Source organism: Oncorhynchus masou, chromosome 18, assembly GCF_036934945.1.
Source record: "Oncorhynchus masou masou isolate Uvic2021 chromosome 18, UVic_Omas_1.1, whole genome shotgun sequence".
Taxonomy (NCBI): Eukaryota; Metazoa; Chordata; class Actinopteri; order Salmoniformes; family Salmonidae; genus Oncorhynchus; species Oncorhynchus masou.
This window is the reverse complement of record NC_088229.1, coordinates 6,120,623-6,145,845: the sequence shown is the minus strand read 5'-3', so window position 1 is coordinate 6,145,845 and position 25,223 is coordinate 6,120,623. Positions and strand designations below refer to the sequence as shown.

Sequence of the window (25,223 nt, the reverse complement as noted above, 5' to 3'; positions counted from 1 at the left end):
CAGTAGTCTACATTACACTGAGGAGTCAGTAGTCTGCATCGTACTGAGTCAGTAGTCTACATTACACTGAGGAGTCAGTAGTCTGTATTACACTGAGGAGTCAGTAGTCTACATTACACTGAGGAGTCAGTAGTCTACATTACACTGAGGAGTCAGTAGTCTACATTACACTGAGGAGTCAGTAGTCTACATTACACTGAGGAGTCAGTAGTCTATATTATACTGAGGAGTCAGTAGTCTACATCGTACTGAGTCAGTAGTCTACATTACACTGAGGAGTCAGTAGTCTACATCGTACTGAGTCAGTAGTCTACATTACACTGAGGAGTCAGTAGTCTATATTACACTGAGGAGTCAGTAGTCTATATTATACTGAGGAGTCAGTAGTCTATATTATACTAGTCTACATTACACTGAGGAGTCAGTAGTCTATATTATACTGAGGAGTCAGTAGTCTACATTACACTGAGGAGTCAGTAGTCTACATTACACTGAGGAGTCAGTAGTCTATATTATACTGAGGAGTCAGTAGTCTACATCGTACTGAGTCAGTAGTCTACATTACACTGAGGAGTCAGTAGTCTACATTACACTGAGGAGTCAGTAGTCTACATTACACTGAGGAGTCAGTAGTCTACATTACACTGAGGAGTCAGTAGTCTACATTACACTGAGGAGTCAGTAGTCTATATTATACTGAGGAGTCAGTAGTCTACATCGTACTGAGTCAGTAGTCTACATTACACTGAGGAGTCAGTAGTCTACATCGTACTGAGTCAGTAGTCTACATTACACTGAGGAGTCAGTAGTCTACATTACACTGAGGAGTCAGTAGTCTATATTACACTGAGGAGTCAGTAGTCTATATTATACTGAGGAGTCAGTAGTCTATATTATACTAGTCTACATTACACTGAGGAGTCAGTAGTCTATATTATACTGAGGAGTCAGTAGTCTACATTACACTGAGGAGTCAGTAGTCTACATCGTACTGAGTCAGTAGTCTACATTACACTGAGGAGTCAGTAGTCTACATTACACTGAGGAGTCAGTAGTCTATATTACACTGAGGAGTCAGTAGTCTACATTACACTGAGGAGTCAGTAGTCTACATTACACTGAGGAGTCAGTAGTCTACATTACACTGAGGAGTCAGTAGTCTACATTATACTGAGGAGTCAGTAGTCTACATTACACTGAGGAGTCAGTAGTCTACATTACACTGAGGAGTCAGTAGTCTACATTACACTGAGGAGTCAGTAGTCTACATTACACTGAGGAGTCAGTAGTCTACATTACACTGAGGAGTCAGTAGTCTACATTACACTGAGGAGTCAGTAGTCTACATTACACTGAGGAGTCAGTAGTCTACATTACACTGAGGAGTCAGTAGTCTGCATCGTACTGAGTCAGTAGTCTACATTACACTGAGGAGTCAGTAGTCTACATTACACTGAGGAGTCAGTAGTCTACATTACACTGAGGAGTCAGTAGTCTATATTATACTGAGGAGTCAGTAGTCTATATTACACTGAGGAGTCAGTAGTCTACATTACACTGAGGAGTCAGTAGTCTACATTACACTGAGGAGTCAGTAGTCTACATTACACTGAGGAGTCAGTAGTCTATATTATACTGAGGAGTCAGTAGTCTACATCGTACTGAGTCAGTAGTCTACATTACACTGAGGAGTCAGTAGTCTACATTACTGAGTCAGTAGTCTACATTACACTGAGGAGTCAGTAGTCTACATTACACTGAGGAGTCAGTAGTCTATATTATACTGAGGAGTCAGTAGTCTATATTACACTGAGGAGTCAGTAGTCTATATTATACTGAGGAGTCAGTAGTCTACATTACACTGAGGAGTCAGTAGTCTACATTACACTGAGGAGTCAGTAGTCTATATTATACTGAGGAGTCAGTAGTCTACATCGTACTGAGTCAGTAGTCTACATTACACTGAGGAGTCAGTAGTCTACATTACACTGAGGAGTCAGTAGTCTATATTATACTGAGGAGTCAGTAGTCTATATTATACTGAGGAGTCAGTAGTCTACATTACACTGAGGAGTCAGTAGTCTATATTACACTGAGGAGTCAGTAGTCTACATTACACTGAGGAGTCAGTAGTCTACATTACACTGAGGAGTCAGTAGTCTATATTATACTGAGGAGTCAGTAGTCTACATTACACTGAGGAGTCAGTAGTCTACATTACACTGAGGAGTCAGTAGTCTACATTACACTGAGGAGTCAGTAGTCTACATTACACTGAGTCAGTAGTCTACAGTATAGTAGTCTACATTATACTGAGGAGTCAGTAGTCTACATTACACTGAGGAGTCAGTAGTCTACATTACACTGAGGAGTCAGTAGTCTACATTACACTGAGGAGTCAGTAGTCTACATTATACTGAGGAGTCAGTAGTCTACATTACACTGAGGAGTCAGTAGTCTACATTACACTGAGGAGTCAGTAGTCTACATCGTTCTGAGGAGTCAGTAGTCTACATTACACTGAGGAGTCAGTAGTCTACATTATACTGAGGAGTCAGTAGTCTACATTACACTGAGGAGTCAGTAGTCTACATTACACTGAGGAGTCAGTAGTCTACATTACACTGAGGAGTCAGTAGTCTACATTACACTGAGGAGTCAGTAGTCTGCATTATACTGAGGAGTCAGTAGTCTACATTACACTGAGGAGTCAGTAGTCTACATTATACTGAGGAGTCAGTAGTCTACATTACACTGAGGAGTCAGTAGTCTACATTACACTGAGGAGTCAGTAGTCTACATTACACTGAGGAGTCAGTAGTCTACATTACACTGAGGAGTCAGTAGTCTACATTACACTGAGGAGTCAGTAGTCTACATTACACTGAGGAGTCAGTAGTCTACATTACACTGAGGAGTCAGTAGTCTACATTACACTGAGGAGTCAGTAGTCTACATTACACTGAGGAGTCAGTAGTCTATATTATACTGAGGAGTCAGTAGTCTACATCTGAGTCAGTAGTCTACATTACACTGAGGAGTCAGTAGTCTACATTACACAGTAGTCTACATTACACTGAGGAGTCAGTAGTCTACATTACACTGAGGAGTCAGTAGTCTACATTACACTGAGGAGTCAGTAGTCTACATTACACTGAGGAGTCAGTAGTCTACATTACACTGAGGAGTCAGTAGTCTACATTACACTGAGGAGTCAGTAGTCTACATTACACTGAGGAGTCAGTAGTCTACATTACACTGAGGAGTCAGTAGTCTACATTACACTGAGGAGTCAGTAGTCTACATTACACTGAGGAGTCAGTAGTCTACATTACACTGAGGAGTCAGTAGTCATTACACTGAGGAGTCAGTAGTCTACTGAGGAGTCAGTAGTCTATATTATACTGAGGAGTCAGTAGTCTACATCGTACTGAGTCAGTAGTCTACATTACACTGAGGAGTCAGTAGTCTACATCGTACTGAGTCAGTAGTCTACATTACACTGAGGAGTCAGTAGTCTACATTACACTGAGGAGTCAGTAGTCTATATTACACTGAGGAGTCAGTAGTCTATATTATACTGAGGAGTCAGTAGTCTATATTATACTAGTCTACATTACACTGAGGAGTCAGTAGTCTATATTACACTGAGGAGTCAGTAGTCTACATTACACTGAGGAGTCAGTAGTCTACATTACACTGAGGAGTCAGTAGTCTATATTACACTGAGGAGTCAGTAGTCTACATCGTACTGAGTCAGTAGTCTACATTATACTGAGGAGTCAGTAGTCTACATTACACTGAGGAGTCAGTAGTCTATATTACACTGAGGAGTCAGTAGTCTACATTACACTGAGGAGTCAGTAGTCTACATTACACTGAGGAGTCAGTAGTCTACATTACACTGAGGAGTCAGTAGTCTACATTATACTGAGGAGTCAGTAGTCTACATTACACTGAGGAGTCAGTAGTCTACATTACACTGAGGAGTCAGTAGTCTACATTACACTGAGGAGTCAGTAGTCTACATTACACTGAGGAGTCAGTAGTCTACATTACACTGAGGAGTCAGTAGTCTACATTACACTGAGGAGTCAGTAGTCTACATTACACTGAGGAGTCAGTAGTCTACATTACACTGAGGAGTCAGTAGTCTGCATCGTACTGAGTCAGTAGTCTACATTACACTGAGGAGTCAGTAGTCTGTATTACACTGAGGAGTCAGTAGTCTACATTACACTGAGGAGTCAGTAGTCTATATTATACTGAGGAGTCAGTAGTCTATATTATACTGAGGAGTCAGTAGTCTACATTACACTGAGGAGTCAGTAGTCTACATTACACTGAGGAGTCAGTAGTCTACATCGTTCTGAGGAGTCAGTAGTCTATATTATACTGAGGAGTCAGTAGTCTACATTACACTGAGGAGTCAGTAGTCTACATTACACTGAGGAGTCAGTAGTCTACATCGTTCTGAGGAGTCAGTAGTCTACATTACACTGAGGAGTCAGTAGTCTACATTACACTGAGGAGTCAGTAGTCTACATCGTTCTGAGGAGTCAGTAGTCTACATTACACTGAGGAGTCAGTAGTCTACATTATACTGAGGAGTCAGTAGTCTACATTACACTGAGGAGTCAGTAGTCTACATTACACTGAGGAGTCAGTAGTCTACATTACACTGAGGAGTCAGTAGTCTACATTACACTGAGGAGTCAGTAGTCTGCATTATACTGAGGAGTCAGTAGTCTACATTACACTGAGGAGTCAGTAGTCTACATTATACTGAGGAGTCAGTAGTCTACATTACACTGAGGAGTCAGTAGTCTACATTACACTGAGGAGTCAGTAGTCTACATTACACTGAGGAGTCAGTAGTCTACATTACACTGAGGAGTCAGTAGTCTACATTACACTGAGGAGTCAGTAGTCTACATTACACTGAGGAGTCAGTAGTCTACATTACACTGAGGAGTCAGTAGTCTACATTACACTGAGGAGTCAGTAGTCTACATTACACTGAGGAGTCAGTAGTCTATATTATACTGAGGAGTCAGTAGTCTACATCGTACTGAGTCAGTAGTCTACATTACACTGAGGAGTCAGTAGTCTACATCGTACTGAGTCAGTAGTCTACATTACACTGAGGAGTCAGTAGTCTACATTACACTGAGGAGTCAGTAGTCTACATTACACTGAGGAGTCAGTAGTCTACATTACACTGAGGAGTCAGTAGTCTACATTACACTGAGGAGTCAGTAGTCTACATTACACTGAGGAGTCAGTAGTCTACATTACACTGAGGAGTCAGTAGTCTACATTACACTGAGGAGTCAGTAGTCTACATTACACTGAGGAGTCAGTAGTCTACATTACACTGAGGAGTCAGTAGTCTACATTACACTGAGGAGTCAGTAGTCTACATTACACTGAGGAGTCAGTAGTCTATATTATACTGAGGAGTCAGTAGTCTACATCGTACTGAGTCAGTAGTCTACATTACACTGAGGAGTCAGTAGTCTACATCGTACTGAGTCAGTAGTCTACATTACACTGAGGAGTCAGTAGTCTACATTACACTGAGGAGTCAGTAGTCTATATTACACTGAGGAGTCAGTAGTCTATATTATACTGAGGAGTCAGTAGTCTATATTATACTAGTCTACATTACACTGAGGAGTCAGTAGTCTATATTATACTGAGGAGTCAGTAGTCTACATTACACTGAGGAGTCAGTAGTCTACATTACACTGAGGAGTCAGTAGTCTATATTATACTGAGGAGTCAGTAGTCTACATCGTACTGAGTCAGTAGTCTACATTACACTGAGGAGTCAGTAGTCTACATTACACTGAGGAGTCAGTAGTCTATATTACACTGAGGAGTCAGTAGTCTACATTACACTGAGGAGTCAGTAGTCTACATTACACTGAGGAGTCAGTAGTCTACATTACACTGAGGAGTCAGTAGTCTACATTATACTGAGGAGTCAGTAGTCTACATTACACTGAGGAGTCAGTAGTCTACATTACACTGAGGAGTCAGTAGTCTACATTACACTGAGGAGTCAGTAGTCTACATTACACTGAGGAGTCAGTAGTCTACATTACACTGAGGAGTCAGTAGTCTACATTACACTGACGAGTCAGTAGTCTACATTACACTGAGGAGTCAGTAGTCTACATTACACTGAGGAGTCAGTAGTCTGCATCGTACTGAGTCAGTAGTCTACATTACACTGAGGAGTCAGTAGTCTGTATTACACTGAGGAGTCAGTAGTCTACATTACACTGAGGAGTCAGTAGTCTATATTATACTGAGGAGTCAGTAGTCTATATTACACTGAGGAGTCAGTAGTCTACATTACACTGAGGAGTCAGTAGTCTACATTACACTGAGGAGTCAGTAGTCTACATTACACTGAGGAGTCAGTAGTCTATATTATACTGAGGAGTCAGTAGTCTACATCGTACTGAGTCAGTAGTCTACATTACACTGAGGAGTCAGTAGTCTACATCGTACTGAGTCAGTAGTCTACATTACACTGAGGAGTCAGTAGTCTATATTACACTGAGGAGTCAGTAGTCAATATTATACTGAGGAGTCAGTAGTCTATATTATACTAGTCTACATTACACTGAGGAGTCAGTAGTCTATATTATACTGAGGAGTCAGTAGTCTACATTACACTGAGGAGTCAGTAGTCTACATTACACTGAGGAGTCAGTAGTCTATATTATACTGAGGAGTCAGTAGTCTACATCGTACTGAGTCAGTAGTCTACATTACACTGAGGAGTCAGTAGTCTACATTACACTGAGGAGTCAGTAGTCTATATTATACTGAGGAGTCAGTAGTCTATATTATACTGAGGAGTCAGTAGTCTATATTACACTGAGGAGTCAGTAGTCTATATTACACTGAGGAGTCAGTAGTCTACATTACACTGAGGAGTCAGTAGTCTACATTACACTGAGGAGTCAGTAGTCTATATTATACTGAGGAGTCAGTAGTCTACATTACACTGAGGAGTCAGTAGTCTACATTACACTGAGGAGTCAGTAGTCTACATTACACTGAGGAGTCAGTAGTCTACATTACACTGAGGAGTCAGTAGTCTATATTATACTGAGGAGTCAGTAGTCTACATTACACTGAGGAGTCAGTAGTCTACATTACACTGAGGAGTCAGTAGTCTATATTATACTGAGGAGTCAGTAGTCTACATTACACTGAGGAGTCAGTAGTCTACATTACACTGAGGAGTCAGTAGTCTACATTACACTGAGGAGTCAGTAGTCTACATTACACTGAGGAGTCAGTAGTCTACATTATACTGAGGAGTCAGTAGTCTACATTACACTGAGGAGTCAGTAGTCTACATTACACTGAGGAGTCAGTAGTCTACATCGTTCTGAGGAGTCAGTAGTCTACATTACACTGAGGAGTCAGTAGTCTACATTATACTGAGGAGTCAGTAGTCTACATTACACTGAGGAGTCAGTAGTCTACATTACACTGAGGAGTCAGTAGTCTACATTACACTGAGGAGTCAGTAGTCTACATTACACTGAGGAGTCAGTAGTCTGCATTATACTGAGGAGTCAGTAGTCTACATTACACTGAGGAGTCAGTAGTCTACATTATACTGAGGAGTCAGTAGTCTACATTACACTGAGGAGTCAGTAGTCTACATTACACTGAGGAGTCAGTAGTCTACATTACACTGAGGAGTCAGTAGTCTACATTACACTGAGGAGTCAGTAGTCTACATTACACTGAGGAGTCAGTAGTCTACATTACACTGAGGAGTCAGTAGTCTACATTACACTGAGGAGTCAGTAGTCTACATTACACTGAGGAGTCAGTAGTCTACATTACACTGAGGAGTCAGTAGTCTATATTATACTGAGGAGTCAGTAGTCTACATCGTACTGAGTCAGTAGTCTACATTACACTGAGGAGTCAGTAGTCTACATCGTACTGAGTCAGTAGTCTACATTACACTGAGGAGTCAGTAGTCTACATTACACTGAGGAGTCAGTAGTCTATATTACACTGAGGAGTCAGTAGTCTATATTATACTGAGGAGTCAGTAGTCTATATTATACTAGTCTACATTACACTGAGGAGTCAGTAGTCTATATTATACTGAGGAGTCAGTAGTCTACATTACACTGAGGAGTCAGTAGTCTACATTACACTGAGGAGTCAGTAGTCTATATTATACTGAGGAGTCAGTAGTCTACATCGTACTGAGTCAGTAGTCTACATTACACTGAGGAGTCAGTAGTCTACATCGTACTGAGTCAGTAGTCTACATTACACTGAGGAGTCAGTAGTCTACATTACACTGAGGAGTCAGTAGTCTATATTACACTGAGGAGTCAGTAGTCTACATTACACTGAGGAGTCAGTAGTCTACATTACACTGAGGAGTCAGTAGTCTTTATTACACTGAGGAGTCAGTAGTCTTTATTACACTGAGGAGTCAGTAGTCTACATCGTACTGAGTCAGTAGTCTACATTACACTGAGGAGTCAGTAGTCTACATCGTACTGAGTCAGTAGTCTATATTACACTGAGGAGTCAGTAGTCTATATTACACTGAGGAGTCAGTAGTCTACATTATACTGAGGAGTCAGTAGTCTATATTACACTGAGGAGTCAGTAGTCTGTATTACACTGAGGAGTCAGTAGTCTACATTACACTGAGGAGTCAGTAGTCTACATTACACTGAGGAGTCAGTAGTCTACATTACACTGAGGAGTCAGTAGTCTACATTACACTGAGGAGTCAGTAGTCTACATCGTACTGAGGAGTCAGTAGTCTACATTACACTGAGGAGTCAGTAGTCTACATTACACTGAGGAGTCAGTAGTCTACATTACACTGAGGAGTCAGTAGTCTACATTATACTAGTCTACATTACACTGAGGAGTCAGTAGTCTACATTACACTGAGGAGTCAGTAGTCTACATTACACTGAGGAGTCAGTAGTCTACATTACACTGAGGAGTCAGTAGTCTACATTACACTGAGGAGTCAGTAGTCTACATTATACTAGTCTACATTACACTGAGGAGTCAGTAGTCTACATCGTACTGAGGAGTCAGTAGTCTACATTACACTGAGGAGTCAGTAGTCTACATTACACTGAGGAGTCAGTAGTCTACATTACACTGAGGAGTCAGTAGTCTACATTATACTAGTCTACATTACACTGAGGAGTCAGTAGTCTATATTATACTGAGGAGTCAGTAGTCTACATTACACTGAGGAGTCAGTAGTCTACATTACACTGAGGAGTCAGTAGTCTACATTACACTGAGGAGTCAGTAGTCTACATTACACTGAGGAGTCAGTAGTCTACATTATACTAGTCTACATTATACTGAGGAGTCAGTAGTCTACATTACACTGAGGAGTCAGTAGTCTACATTACACTGAGGAGTCAGTAGTCTACATTACACTGAGGAGTCAGTAGTCTACATTATACTGAGGAGTCAGTAGTCTACATTACACTGAGGAGTCAGTAGTCTACATTACACTGAGGAGTCAGTAGTCTACATCGTTCTGAGGAGTCAGTAGTCTACATTACACTGAGGAGTCAGTAGTCTACATTATACTGAGGAGTCAGTAGTCTACATTATACACTGAGGAGTCAGTAGTCTACATTACACTGAGGAGTCAGTAGTCTACATTACACTGAGGAGTCAGTAGTCTACATTACACTGAGGAGTCAGTAGTCTGCATTATACTGAGGAGTCAGTAGTCTACATTACACTGAGGAGTCAGTAGTCTACATTATACTGAGGAGTCAGTAGTCTACATTACACTGAGGAGTCAGTAGTCTACATTACACTGAGGAGTCAGTAGTCTACATTACACTGAGGAGTCAGTAGTCTACATTACACTGAGGAGTCAGTAGTCTACATTACACTGAGGAGTCAGTAGTCTACATTACACTGAGGAGTCAGTAGTCTACATTACACTGAGGAGTCAGTAGTCTACATTACACTGAGGAGTCAGTAGTCTACATTACACTGAGGAGTCAGTAGTCTATATTATACTGAGGAGTCAGTAGTCTACATCGTACTGAGTCAGTAGTCTACATTACACTGAGGAGTCAGTAGTCTACATCGTACTGAGTCAGTAGTCTACATTACACTGAGGAGTCAGTAGTCTACATTACACTGAGGAGTCAGTAGTCTATATTACACTGAGGAGTCAGTAGTCTATATTATACTGAGGAGTCAGTAGTCTATATTATACTAGTCTACATTACACTGAGGAGTCAGTAGTCTATATTATACTGAGGAGTCAGTAGTCTACATTACACTGAGGAGTCAGTAGTCTACATTACACTGAGGAGTCAGTAGTCTATATTATACTGAGGAGTCAGTAGTCTACATCGTACTGAGTCAGTAGTCTACATTACACTGAGGAGTCAGTAGTCTACATCGTACTGAGTCAGTAGTCTACATTACACTGAGGAGTCAGTAGTCTACATTACACTGAGGAGTCAGTAGTCTATATTACACTGAGGAGTCAGTAGTCTACATTACACTGAGGAGTCAGTAGTCTACATTACACTGAGGAGTCAGTAGTCTTTATTACACTGAGGAGTCAGTAGTCTTTATTACACTGAGGAGTCAGTAGTCTACATCGTACTGAGTCAGTAGTCTACATTACACTGAGGAGTCAGTAGTCTACATCGTACTGAGTCAGTAGTCTATATTACACTGAGGAGTCAGTAGTCTATATTACACTGAGGAGTCAGTAGTCTACATTATACTGAGGAGTCAGTAGTCTATATTACACTGAGGAGTCAGTAGTCTGTATTACACTGAGGAGTCAGTAGTCTACATTACACTGAGGAGTCAGTAGTCTACATTACACTGAGGAGTCAGTAGTCTACATTACACTGAGGAGTCAGTAGTCTACATTACACTGAGGAGTCAGTAGTCTACATCGTACTGAGGAGTCAGTAGTCTACATTACACTGAGGAGTCAGTAGTCTACATTACACTGAGGAGTCAGTAGTCTACATTACACTGAGGAGTCAGTAGTCTACATTATACTAGTCTACATTACACTGAGGAGTCAGTAGTCTACATTACACTGAGGAGTCAGTAGTCTACATTACACTGAGGAGTCAGTAGTCTACATTACACTGAGGAGTCAGTAGTCTACATTATACTAGTCTACATTACACTGAGGAGTCAGTAGTCTACATCGTACTGAGGAGTCAGTAGTCTACATTACACTGAGGAGTCAGTAGTCTACATTACACTGAGGAGTCAGTAGTCTACATTACACTGAGGAGTCAGTAGTCTACATTATACTAGTCTACATTACACTGAGGAGTCAGTAGTCTACATTACACTGAGGAGTCAGTAGTCTACATTACACTGAGGAGTCAGTAGTCTACATCGTTCTGAGGAGTCAGTAGTCTACATTACACTGAGGAGTCAGTAGTCTACATTATACTGAGGAGTCAGTAGTCTACATTACACTGAGGAGTCAGTAGTCTACATTACACTGAGGAGTCAGTAGTCTACATTACACTGAGGAGTCAGTAGTCTGTATTACACTGAGGAGTCAGTAGTCTACATTACACTGAGGAGTCAGTAGTCTGTATTACACTGAGGAGTCAGTAGTCTACATTACACTGAGGAGTCAGTAGTCTACATTACACTGAGGAGTCAGTAGTCTACATTACACTGAGGAGTCAGTAGTCTACATCGTACTGAGTCAGTAGTCTACATTACACTGAGGAGTCAGTAGTCTGTATTACACTGAGGAGTCAGTAGTCTACATTACACTGAGGAGTCAGTAGTCTACATTACACTGAGGAGTCAGTAGTCTACATTACACTGAGGAGTCAGTAGTCTACATTACACTGAGGAGTCAGTAGTCTACATTACACTGAGGAGTCAGTAGTCTGTATTACACTGAGGAGTCAGTAGTCTACATTACACTGAGGAGTCAGTAGTCTATATTATACTGAGGAGTCAGTAGTCTACATTACACTGAGGAGTCAGTAGTCTGTATTACACTGAGGAGTCAGTAGTCTATATTATACTGAGGAGTCAGTAGTCTATATTACACTGAGGAGTCAGTAGTCTACATCGTTCTGAGGAGTCAGTAGTCTACATTACACTGAGGAGTCAGTAGTCTACATTATACTGAGGAGTCAGTAGTCTGCATTATACTAGTCTACATTATACTGAGGAGTCAGTAGTCTGCATTATACTAGTCTACATTACACTGAGGAGTCAGTAGTCTACATTACACTGAGGAGTCAGTAGTCTTTATTACACTGAGGAGTCAGTAGTCTACATTACACTGAGGAGTCAGTAGTCTATATTACACTGAGGAGTCAGTAGTCTGCATTACACTGAGGAGTCAGTAGTCTGCATTACACTGAGGAGTCAGTAGTCTACATTACACTGAGGAGTCAGTAGTCTACATTACACTGAGGAGTCAGTAGTCTACATTACACTGAGGAGTCAGTAGTCTACATTACACTGAGGAGTCAGTAGTCTACATTACACTGAGGAGTCAGTAGTCTACATTACACTGAGGAGTCAGTAGTCTACATTACACTGAGGAGTCAGTAGTCTACATTACACTGAGGAGTCAGTAGTCTACATTACACTGAGGAGTCAGTAGTCTACATTACACTGAGGAGTCAGTAGTCTACATTACACTGAGGAGTCAGTAGTCTTTATTACACTGAGGAGTCAGTAGTCTACATTACACTGAGGAGTCAGTAGTCTACATTATACTAGTCTACATTACACTGAGGAGTCAGTAGTCTACATTACACTGAGGAGTCAGTAGTCTTTATTACACTGAGGAGTCAGTAGTCTACATTACACTGAGGAGTCAGTAGTCTACATTATACTAGTCTACATTACACTGAGGAGTCAGTAGTCTACATTACACTGAGGAGTCAGTAGTCTACATTACACTGAGGAGTCAGTAGTCTGCATCGTACTGAGTCAGTAGTCTACATTACACTGAGGAGTCAGTAGTCTACATTACACTGAGGAGTCAGTAGTCTGCATCGTACTGAGTCAGTAGTCTACATTACACTGAGGAGTCAGTAGTCTACATTACACTGAGGAGTCAGTAGTCTACATCGTACTGAGGAGTCAGTAGTCTACATTACACTGAGGAGTCAGTAGTCTACATCGTACTGAGGAGTCAGTAGTCTACATTACACTGAGGAGTCAGTAGTCTACATTACACTGAGGAGTCAGTAGTCTACATTACACTGAGGAGTCAGTAGTCTACATTATACTGAGGAGTCAGTAGTCTACATTACACTGAGGAGTCAGTAGTCTACATTACACTGAGGAGTCAGTAGTCTACATTACACTGAGGAGTCAGTAGTCTACATTACACTGAGGAGTCAGTAGTCTACATTACACCGAGGAGTCAGTAGTTTACATTACACTGAGGAGTCAGTAGTCTACATTACACTGAAGAGTCAGTAGTCTACATCGTACTGAGTCAGTATTCTACATCGTACTGAGTCAGTAGTCTACATCGTACTGAGTCAGTATTCTACATCGTACTGAGTCAGTAGTCTACATCGTACTGAGTCAGTACTCTACATCGTACTAAGTCAGTAGTCTACATCGTACTGAGTCAGTATTCTACATCGTACTGAGTCAGTAGTCTACATCGTACTGAGTCAGTAGTCTACATTGTACTGAGGAGGAAGTGCACACGAAGAAAAGCTCTCCTGATTTGCTCTCGTCTCTTTGTTTCAGTCGGCCAGTCTCATAATGTCCTCCGTCTCCACTGAGGATCATTCTATGCATCAGCAGGTTCAAGTTAATGGAATGGTATTGGTGTGAGCCCGGCATTTTGAACTTGGCCGACTGGCTTGTCACGTGAATCAATGGCTGGTGTTCTGAAGAGAGGAGAGGAGACCTCCATTACAGAAAGGGGATTTGTTCTCTCCACATGAACTAGCACCATGCAGGATCACGTGCTTCAGCCATGGATGAGAGACCTTCCTCAGAAACTGGTTCTAACAAAAATGATTTGTGAGAGAGAGAGCGCGCAAGAGAGAGAGGGAGAGAGAGACAGAGACAGAGATAGAGAGACAGAGACAGAGACAGAGAGGGGTATAAAGTGAGTGGCTGCTGTCTAGTGTAGAAAAGACAGGCAAGTAAGAGGAAGAAAGCACATTAGACAGACAGACAGACAGACAGACAGACAGAGAGAGAAAGAAAATAGGAACATGAATGAGTGAGTACCCAGTAGCTCTCCGTCTGTCCGTCTGTCCGTCTGTCCGTCTGTCCGTCTGTTCGTCTGCCTGTCTGCCTGCCATTCCAGGCCGTCTGGTACTGTTTGGAGCTGTCAGACTGTCAGGCTGTGGATGATTGGCACGACGGAGTATCCAGCAATCCTCTCCCTAATGTGGCCCTGTCAGTCTGTCACCCTCGAAGCCTGCCCGGAGCCCCCATTGCTACCCCTCAGAACACCCGTAGATCCAACCGCTCTCAGTACTATACAGCTAAAAAACGATCTCGCAATTCTACAGCTTATAAATGTAGCTCAAGATGATCCACCTCTCTATGCTACATCAATTAACCCCTACCCTGACCCTTACCCTAACCTTAACCCTGACCCTGACCTTAACCCTGACCCTGACCTTAACCAAACTGACAGTGATATACAGTGGGGCAAAAAAGTATTTAGTCAGCCACCAATTGTGCAAGTTCTCCCACTTAAAAAGATGAGAGAGGCCTGTAATATTCATCATAGGTACACTTCAACTATGACAGACAAAATGAGAGAAAAAAAAAATCCAGAAAATCACATTGTAGGATTTTTAATGAATTTATTTGCAAATTATGGTGGACAATAAGTAGTTGCATGAAGCTCCTAGACAGGATTGTATTGAGGCACAGATCTGGGGAAGAGTACCAAAAAATGTGTGCAGCATTGAAGGTCCCCAAGAACACAGTGGCCTCCATCATTCTTAAATGGAAGAAGTTTGGAACCACGAGATTCTCCCTAGAGCTGGTCACCCGGCCAAACTGAGCAATCGGGAGAGAAGGGCCTTGGTCAGGGAGGTGACCAAGAACCCGATGGTCACTCTGACAGAGCTCCAGAGTTCCTCTGTGGAGATGGGGGAACCTTCCAGAAGGACAACCCAATCTGACAACCCGACACCAATCAGGCCTTTATGGTAGTGTGGCCAGAAGCCACTCCTCAGTAAAAGGCACATGACAGTCCACTTGGAATTTATCAAAAGGCACCTAAAGGACTCAGACCATGAGAGCCTCAGTCCTTTGGCCTGATATAAATCTCCCTATCCGTGCTCAAGCCACCTCTCCCTCTACCCCTCTCTCTCCCTATCCTTGCTCAAGCCACCTCTCCCTCTACCCCTCTCTCTCCCTATCCTTGCTCAAGCCACCTCTCCCTCTACCCCTCTCTCTCCCTATCCGTGCTCAAGCCACCTCTCCCTCTACCCCTCTCTCTCCCTATCCTTGCTCAAGCCACCTCTCCCTCTACCCCTCTCTCTCCCTATCCGTGCTCAAGCCACCTCTCCCTCTACCCCTCTCTCTCCCTATCCTTGCTCAAGCCACCTCTCCCTCTACCCCTCTCTCTCCCTATCCGTGCTCAAGCCACCTCTCTCCCTCTACCCCTCTCTCTCCCTATCCTTGCTCAAGCCACCTCTCCCTCTACCCCTCTCTCTCCCTATCCGTGCTCAAGCCACCTCTCCCTCTACCCCTCTCTCTCCCTATCCTTGCTCAAGCCACCTCTCCCTCTACCCCTCTCTCTCCCTATCCGTGCTCAAGCCACATCTCCCTCTACCCCTCTCTCTCCCTATCCGTGCTCAAGCCACATCTCCCTCTACCCCTCTCTCTCCCTATCCGTGCTCAAGCCACCTCTCCCTCTACCCCTCTCTCCTTATCCGTGCTCAAGCCACATCTCCCTCTACCCCTCTCTCTCCCTATCCGTGCTCAAGCCACATCTCCCTCTACCCCTCTCTCTCCCTATCCGTGCTCAAGCCACCTCTCCCTCTACCCCTCTCTCCTTATCCGTGCTCAAGCCACCTCTCCCTCTACCCCTCTCTCTCCCTATCCGTGCTCAAGCCACCTCTCCCTCTACCCCTCTCTCCCTATCTGTGCTCAAGCCACCTCTCCCTCTACCCCTCTCTCCTTATCCGTGCTCAAGCCACATCTCCCTCTACCCCTCTCTCCCTATCCGTGCTCAAGCCACCTCTCCCTCTACCCCTCTCTCCTTATCCGTGCTCAAGCCACATCTCCCTCTACCCCTCTCTCCCTATCCGTGCTCAAGCCACCTCTCCCTCTACCCCTCTCTCCTTATCCGTGCTCAAGCCACATCTCCCTCTACCCCTCTCTCTCCCTATCCTTGCTCAAGCGACCTCTCCCTCTACCCCTCTCTCCCTGTCCGTGCTCAAGCCACCTCTCCCTCTACCCCTCTCTCTCTCTATCATTTCTCAAGCCACCTCTCCCTCTACCCCTCTCTCTCCCTATCCTTGCTCAAGCCACCTCTCCCTCTACCCCTCTCTCTCCCTATCCGTGCTCAAGCCACCTCTCCCTCTACCCCTCTCTCTCCCTATCCTTGCTCAAGCCACCTCTCCCTCTACCCCTCTCTCTCCCTATCCGTGCTCAAGCCACATCTCCCTCTACCCCTCTCTCTCCCTATCCGTGCTCAAGCCACCTCTCCCTCTACCCCTCTCTCCGTATCCGTGCTCAAGCCACATCTCCCTCTACCCCTCTCTCTCCCTATCCGTGCTCAAGCCACATCTCCCTCTACCCCTCTCTCTCCCTATCCGTGCTCAAGCCACCTCTCCCTCTACCCTCTCTCCTTATCCGTGCTCAAGCCACCTCTCCCTCTACCCCTCTCTCTCCCTATCCGTGCTCAAGCCACCTCTCCCTCTACCCCTCTCTCCCTATCTGTGCTCAAGCCACCTCTCCCTCTACCCCTCTCTCCTTATCCGTGCTCAAGCCACATCTCCCTCTACCCCTCTCTCCCTATCCGTGCTCAAGCCACCTCTCCCTCTACCCCTCTCTCCTTATCCGTGCTCAAGCCACATCTCCCTCTACCCCTCTCTCCCTATCCGTGCTCAAGCCACCTCTCCCTCTACCCCTCTCTCCTTATCCGTGCTCAAGCCACATCTCCCTCTACCCCTCTCTCTCCCTATCCTTGCTCAAGCGACCTCTCCCTCTACCCCTCTCTCCCTGTCCGTGCTCAAGCCACCTCTCCCTCTACCCCTCTCTCTCCCTATCCTTGCTCAAGCCACCTCTCCCTCTACCCCTCTCTCTCCCTATCCGTGCTCAAGCCACCTCCCCCCTCTCCCCCCTCTCTATCATTTCTCAAGCCACCTCTCCCTCTACCCTCTCTCTCCCTATCATTTCTCAAGCCACCTCTCCCTCTACCCCACTCTCTCCCTATCCGTGCTCAAGCCACCTCCCCCTCTCCCCCCTCTCTATAATTTCTCAAGCCACCTCTCCATCCCTCTCCCCCTCTATCATTTCTCAAGCCACCTCTCCCTCTACCCTGTCTCTCCCTATCATTTCTCAAGCCACCTCTCCCTCTACCCCTCTCTCTCCCTATCCGTGCTCAAGCCACCTCTCCCCCTCTCCCCCTCTCTATCATTTCTCAAGCCACCTCTCCCTCTACCCTGTCTCTCCCTATCATTTCTCAAGCCACCTCTCCCCCCTCTCTATCATTTCTCAAGCTACCTCTCCCTCTACTCCTCTCTCTCCCTATCCATGCTCAAGCCACCTCTCCCCCTCTCTATCATTTCTCAAGCTACCTCTCCCTCTACTCCTCTCTCTCCCTATCTGTGCTCAAGCCACCTCTCCCCCCTCTCTATCATTTCTCAAGCTACCTCTCCCTCTACTCCTCTCTCTCCCTATCCATGCTCAAGCCACCTCTCCCCCCTCTCTATCATTTCTCAAGCTACCTCTCCTTCTACTCCTCTCTCTCCCTATCCTTGCTCAAGCCACCCCCCCATCTTTCTATCGTTTCTCAATCTACCTCTCCCTCTGTCCCTCTCTCTCCCTATCTTTCTTTGGTGATTTGATGAGGGAGTGACGGTATGTCAGTGTTTGTTTAAAATTAACATTTATACTCATTAGGCCTGAATGATGATGATTGCATTGTCAGAAAGAGAGAGATGACTGAGTTCTGAGAGAGGGAATAAGAGAGGGAGAGAAGAGGAGAGGAGGGGATGGAGATAAAGAGAGAGGGAAAGAGCGAGAGAGAGAGAGAGAGAGAGAGCGAGAGAGAGAGCGAGCGAGAGGGGGAGCCATGAACACATGGAACTCTATTCCTCATCAGGTAACTGATGCAAGCAGCAGAATCAGATTTTTAAAAACTGCTAAAAAGGGGACTGTGAGGAGCAGGTACACACACAGGTACACACACACACACAGGTACACACACAGGTACACACACACACACAGGTACACACACAGGTACACACACACACACAGGTACACACACAGGTACACACACAGGTACACACACACACACAGGTACACACACAGGTACACACACAGGTACACACACAGGTACACACACACACACAGGTACACACACAGGTACACACACACACACACACACAGGTACACACACAGGTACACACACACACACAGGTACACACACAGGTACACACACAGGTACACACACAGGTACACACACACACACACAGGTACACACACAGGTACACACACAGGTACACACACAGGTACACACACACACACAGGTACACACACAGGTACACACACACACACAGGTACACACACAGGTACACACACACACAGGTACACACACAGGTACACACACAGGTACACACACAGGTACACACACACACACAGGTACACACACAGGTACACACACACACACAGGTACACACACAGGTACACACACACACACACACAGGTACACACACAGGTACACACACAGGTACACACACAGGTACACACACACACACAGGTACACACACAGGTACACACACAGGTACACACACAGGTACACACACACACACACACACACAGGTACACACACAGGTACACACACAGGTACACACACAGGTACACACACACACACAGGTACACACACACACACACACAGGTACACACACAGGTACACACACAGGTACACACACAGGTACACAGACAGGTACACACACAGGTACACACACAGGTACACACATAAACGCTAGCAAGCTCACTCGACACAAATAGTGTTGTATGGTGGTAGTATACATGTTGTATTATAGATATGTAGTGGTGTAATAATGTTTTATGATGTCCTGTTTTATCTTGTGTTTTAAATGTAATGTAAATGCCTTAATGTGTTTGGACCCCAGGAAGAGTAGCTGCTGCCTTGGTAGGAACTAATGGGGATCCATAATAAACTCCAGGAAGAGTAGCTGCTGCCTTGGTAGGAACTAATGGGGATCCATAATAAACTCCAGGAAGAGTAGCTGCTGTCTTGGTAGGAACTAATGGGGATCCATAATAAACCCCAGGAAGAGTAGCTGCTGTCTTGGTAGGAACTAATGGGGATCCATAATAAACTCCAGGAAGAGTAGCTGCTGCCTTGGTAGGAACTAATGGGGATCCATAATAAACTCCAGGAAGAGTAGCTGCTGTCTTGGTAGGAACTAATGGGGATCCATAATAAACCCCAGGAAGAGTAGCTGCTGTCTTGGTAGGAACTAATGGGGTCCATAATAAACCCCAGGAAGGGTAGCTGTGTAACGGCGTTCGTATATAGAAGGAGAAGCGGACCAAAATGCAGCAATAATTCATGTCACACCCTGGCCTGACCAAATAAATGAAGATAAACATAATATATTTCGACCAGGGCGTGACAGAACCACCCCCTAAGGTGCGGACTCCCGGACGCACATCAAAACAATAGGGGAGGGTCCGGGTGGGCGTCTGTCCATGGTGGCGGCTCCGGCGCAGGACGTGGACCCCACTCTATCAATGTCTTAGTCCCTCCTCCTCGCGTCCTAGGATAGTCCACCCTTGCCGCCATCCATGGCCTAGTAGTCCTCACCCAGAACGCCACTGGACTGAGGGGCAGCTCGGGACTGAGGGGCAGCTCGGGACTGAGGGGCAGCTCGGGACTGAGAGGAAGCTCGGGACTGAGAGGAAGCTCAGCACTGAGAGGAAGCCCAGCACTGAGAGGAAGCCCAGCACTGAGAGGAAGCCCAGCACTGAGAGGAAGCTCAGCACTGAGAGGATGCTCAGCACTGAGGGGAAGCTCAGCACTGAGAGGAAGCTCAGCACTGAGAGGATGCTCAGCACTGAGAGGAAGCTCAGCACTGAGAGGAAACCCAGCACTGAGAGGAAGCTCAGCACTGAGAGGAAGCTCAGGCAGGTAGTTGGATCCGGCAGATCCTGGCTGGCTGGCGGTCCTGGCAGATCCTGGCTGACTGGCGGATCTGGAAGAGTCTGGCTGACTGGCAGATCTGGAAGAGTCTGGCTGACTGGCGGATCTGGAAGAGTCTGGCTGACTGGCGGATCTGGAAAAGTCTGGCTGACTGGCGGATCTGGAAGAGTCTGGCTGACTGGCGGATCTGGAAGAGTCTGGCTGACTGGCAGATCTGGAAGAGTCTGGCTGACTGGCAGATCTGGAAGAGTCTGGCTGACTGGCAGATCTGGAAGAGTCTGGCTGACTGGCTGATCCTGGCAGACTGACGGATCTGGCTGCTCCATGCTGACTGGCGGCTCTGGCTGCTCCATGTAGACTGACAGCTCTGGCGGCTTCTTACAGACTGGCAGCTCTGGCGGCTCCGTGCAGACTGGCAGCTCCATGCAGACTGGCAGCTCTGGCTGCTCCAAGCAGACTGACAGCTCTGGCTGCTCCATGCAGACTGACAGCTTTGGCTGCTCCAAGCAGACTGACAGCTCTGGCTGCTCCATGCAGGCTGTCAGCTCTGGCTGCGCTGAACAGGCAGGAGACTCCAGCAGCGCTGTAGAGGAGGAAGGCTCTGGCAGCGCTGGTGAGGCGGGAGGCTCCGGCAGCGCAGGAGAAGAGGAAGGCTCGGACAGCGCTGAACAGGCGAGGCGCACTGTAGGTCTGATGCGTGGTGCTGGCACTGGTGGTACTGGGCCGAGGACAAGCCTGGTGCGGGGAGCTGCCACCGGAGGACTGGTGTGTGGAGGTGGCACTGGATAGACCGGACCGTGCAGGCGCACTGGAGCCCTTGAGCACCGAGCCTGCCCAACCTCACATGGCTCGATGCCCACTCTAGCCCGGCCAATACGAGGAGCTGGTATGTACCACACCGGGCTATGCACCCGCACTGGAGACACCGTGCACTCCACAGCATAACACGGTGCCTGCCCGGTCTCTTTAGCCCCCCGGTAAGCACAGGAAGTTTGCGCAGGTCTCCTACCTGGCATAGCCATACTCCCTGTGAGCCCCCACCCAAGACATTTTTGGGGCTGACTCTCGGGCTTCCAACCGCGTCGCCGTGCTGCCTCTTCATACCAGCGCCTCTCCGCTTTCACCGCCTCCAGTTCTTCCTTGGGACGGCGATTTTCTCCAGGCTGAACCCAGGGTCCTTTACCGTCCAGTTCATCCTCCCATGTCCATTCCTGGTTTGGCTACATTCCCCTGGTTTAGCCCAGGGTCCTCTCCCGTCGAGGATTTCCTCCCATGTCCAAAAGTCCTGTGCCTTTGGCCGCTGTTGCTGCTGTCCGTTACCACGCCGCTTGGTCCTGTTGTGGTGGGTGATTCTGTAACGGCGTTCGTCTGTAGAAGGAGAAGCGGACCAAAATGCAGCGTGGTGTTTACTCATGTTTTTTTTATGAAAATAAGACGACATGAAATAACTGAATGTACAAAACAACAGACGGAATGTGAAAAACTATACAGCCTATCTGGTGACTTCAAACACAGAGACAGGAACAATCACCCACGAAACACTCAAAGAATATGGCTGCCTAAATATGGTTCCCAATCAGAGACAACAATAATCACCTGACTCTGATTGAGAACCGCCTCAGGCAGCCATAGACTATGCTAGACACCCCACAAAACCCCAAGACAAAAACAGACCACAATAACCCATGTCACATCCTGGCCTGACCAAATAAATGAAGATAAACATAATATATTTCGACCAGGGCGTGACAAGCTGCTGCCTTGGTAGGAACTAATGGGGATCCATAATAAACCCCAGGAAGAGTAGCTGCTGCCTTGACAGGAACGAGTGGGGATCCATAATAAACCCCAGGAAGAGTAGCTGCTGCCTTGGTAGGAACTAATGGGGATCCATAATAAACTCCAGGAAGAGTAGCTGCTGCCTTGGTAGGAACTAATGGGGATCCATAATAAACTCCAGGAAGAGTAGCTGCTGCCTTGGTAGGAACTAATGGGGATCCATAATAAACTCCAGGAAGAGTAGCTGCTGCCTTGATAGGAACTAATGGGGATCCATAATAAACCCCAGGAAGAGTAGCTGCTGCCTTGACAGGAACTAATGGGGACCCATAATAAACTCCAGGAAGAGTAGCTGTTGCCTTGGCAGGAACTAATGGGGATCCATAATAAACCCCAGGAAGAGTAGCTGCTGCCTTGGCAGGAACTAATGGGAATCCATAATAAACCCCAGGAAGAGTAGCTGCTGCCTTGGCAGGAACTAATGGCAGGAACTAATGGGGATCCATAATAAACCCCAGGAAGAGTAGCTGCTGCCTTGGCAGGAACTAATGGGGTCCATAATAAACCCCAGGAAGAGTAGCTGTTGCCTTGGCAGGAACTAATGGGGATCCATAATAAACCCCAAGAAGAGTAGCTGCTGCCTTGGCAGGAACTAATGGGGGTCCATAATAAACCCCAGGAAGAGTAGCTGCTGCCTTGTCAGGAACTAATGGGGATCCATAATAAATCCAAATACAAACCTGCATCTGGAAATATCAGGAGCTGGAGAAGGAGATGAAAACTGACCTACCTAGCATTCTAAACCAAAGGACACAGCCGTGGCAGATGAATGATATATTGGATGGTCTCAACCAACAGCCGTGGCAGATGAATGCTATACTGGGTGGTCTGAGCCAACAGCTGTGTCAGATGAATGCTATACTGGATGGTCTGAACCAACAGCTGTGTCAGATGAATGCTATACTGGATGGTCTGAACCAACAGCTGTGTCAGATGAATGCTATACTGGATGGTCTGAACCAACAGCCGTGTCAGATGAATGCTATACTGGATGGTCTGAACCAACAGCTGTGTCAGATGAATGCTATTCTGGATGGTTTGCGTGTTTTCGTATTTCTGAACTCTAAGTACTCTCTCTCCTCTCTCTGTCTGCTCTTCCTCTCATCTTCCCTCCCTACCTGCCCATCACTCTCTCTCTCCCTCTCAATTCATTTCAATTCAAATGGCTTTATTAGCATGGTTAACATGTGTTTACATTGGCAAAGCAGGTGAAATAGCTAATAAACAAAAGTGACATAAACAATAATTAAAAATTAAAAAACAGTAAACATTACACTCACAACTCTCTCTCTCTCTGAAGTTATTATCAGCCCAGAGCAGACCAGAGCACTTTAAAATAAAATGGGTGATCATGGTAATAGCAGCACTGCAGGAAGTAGTCCATGTGATTGACAGCTGCCTGACAGGGTTTAAAGCCTTTTCACAGCAGGTATCACGCAGCCCCTTAACCTTCACACTCCATAGAAAGTGAGAAAGTGAGAGAGAAAGTGAGTGAGAGAGAGAGAGAAAGAGAGAGAGAAGAGAGAGAGAGAGAGAGAGGAGAGAGAGAGACAGAGAGAGAGAGAGAGAGAGAGAGAGAAAGAGAGAGAGACGAGAGAGAGAGATAGAGAGAGAGAGAAGAGAGAGAGATAGAGAGAAGAGAGAGAGAGAGAAAAGGAAGGATGTTTTATTTTTTTTTAAATACATTTATTGGGCCAATAGCTACATCATTGTAGGCACAATCTTCACTTCATTGTAACGGACCTAAAACGTTCAATCCCCCCCCCTACACCAGCCCCAGCAGCATAGCTCTAGGGACCTCCTCCCACCCCGCACCAGCAGCATAGCTCTAGGGTCCTAATCCCCCCTGCACCAGCCCCAGCAGCACAGCTCTAGGGACCTCCCACCCCCCCGCACCAGCAGCATAGCTCTAGGGTCCTAATCACCACCCCTGCACCAGCTCCAGCAGCATAGCTCTAGGGTCCTAATCTCCCCCCACCTGCACCAGCCCCAGCAGCATAGCTCTAGGGTCCTAATCCCCCCTGCACCAGCCCCAGCAGCATAGCTCTAGGGTCCTAATCCCCCCCCCGCACCAGCCCCAGCAGCATAGCTCTAGGGAACCCCCCCCGCACCAGCGCCAGCAGCATAGCTCTAGGGTCCTTACCCCCCTGCACCAGCCCCAGCAGCATAGCTCTAGGGTCCTTACCCCCCTGCACCAGCCCCAGCAGCACAGCTCTAGGGTCCTTACCCCCCTCTATACCAGCCCCAGCAGCACAGCTCTAGGGTCCTTACCCCCCCCCCGCACCAGCCCCAGCCCCAGCAGCATAGCTCTAGGGTCCTTACACCCCCCTATACCAGCCCCAGCAGCATAGCTCTAGGGTCCTTACCCCCCTGCACCAGCCCCAGCAGCATAGCTCTAGGGTCCTTACCCCCCCTGCACCAGCCCCGGCAGCATAGCTCTAGGGTCCTTACCCCCCCCTGCACCAGCCCCAGCAGCACAGCTCTAGGGACCCCCCCCCCCGCACCAGCCCCAGCAGCATAGCTCTAGGGTCCTTACCACCCCTGCACCAGCCCCAGCAGCATAGCACTAGGGTCCTTACCCCCTGCACCAGCTCCAGCAGCATAGCTCTAGGGTCCTTACCCCCCCTGCACCAGCCCCAGCAGCATAGCTCTAGGGTCCTTACCCCCCTGCACCAGCTCCAGCAGCATAGCTCTAGGGTCCTTACCCCCTCTATACCAGCCCCAGCAGCACAGCTCTAGGGTCCTTACCCCCCTGCACCAGCCCCAGCAGTATAGCTCTAGGTTCCATAACCCCCCTGCACCAGCCCCAGCAGCAGAGAGAGATGACGATACATCCTAATTTAATTTAATTAAACACAGAAAACACATGATGCAGTTTCACTCATGACACAAAACCTTGACAAAGTACAGGCTCAGTGAGCACAGCCTTGCTATTGTGAAGAGTAGACACAGGACAACCTGGCTCCCTGTA

General features: G+C 46.4%; 1 pseudogene; it reads right to left on the bottom strand.

Moving 5' to 3' along the window:
* Positions 1–13,884, bottom strand: part of LOC135504634 (XK-related protein 7-like) — a 73,412-nt pseudogene extending 59,528 nt beyond the window's left edge.
* Between the last annotated feature and the right edge of the window lie 11,339 nt (positions 13,885–25,223).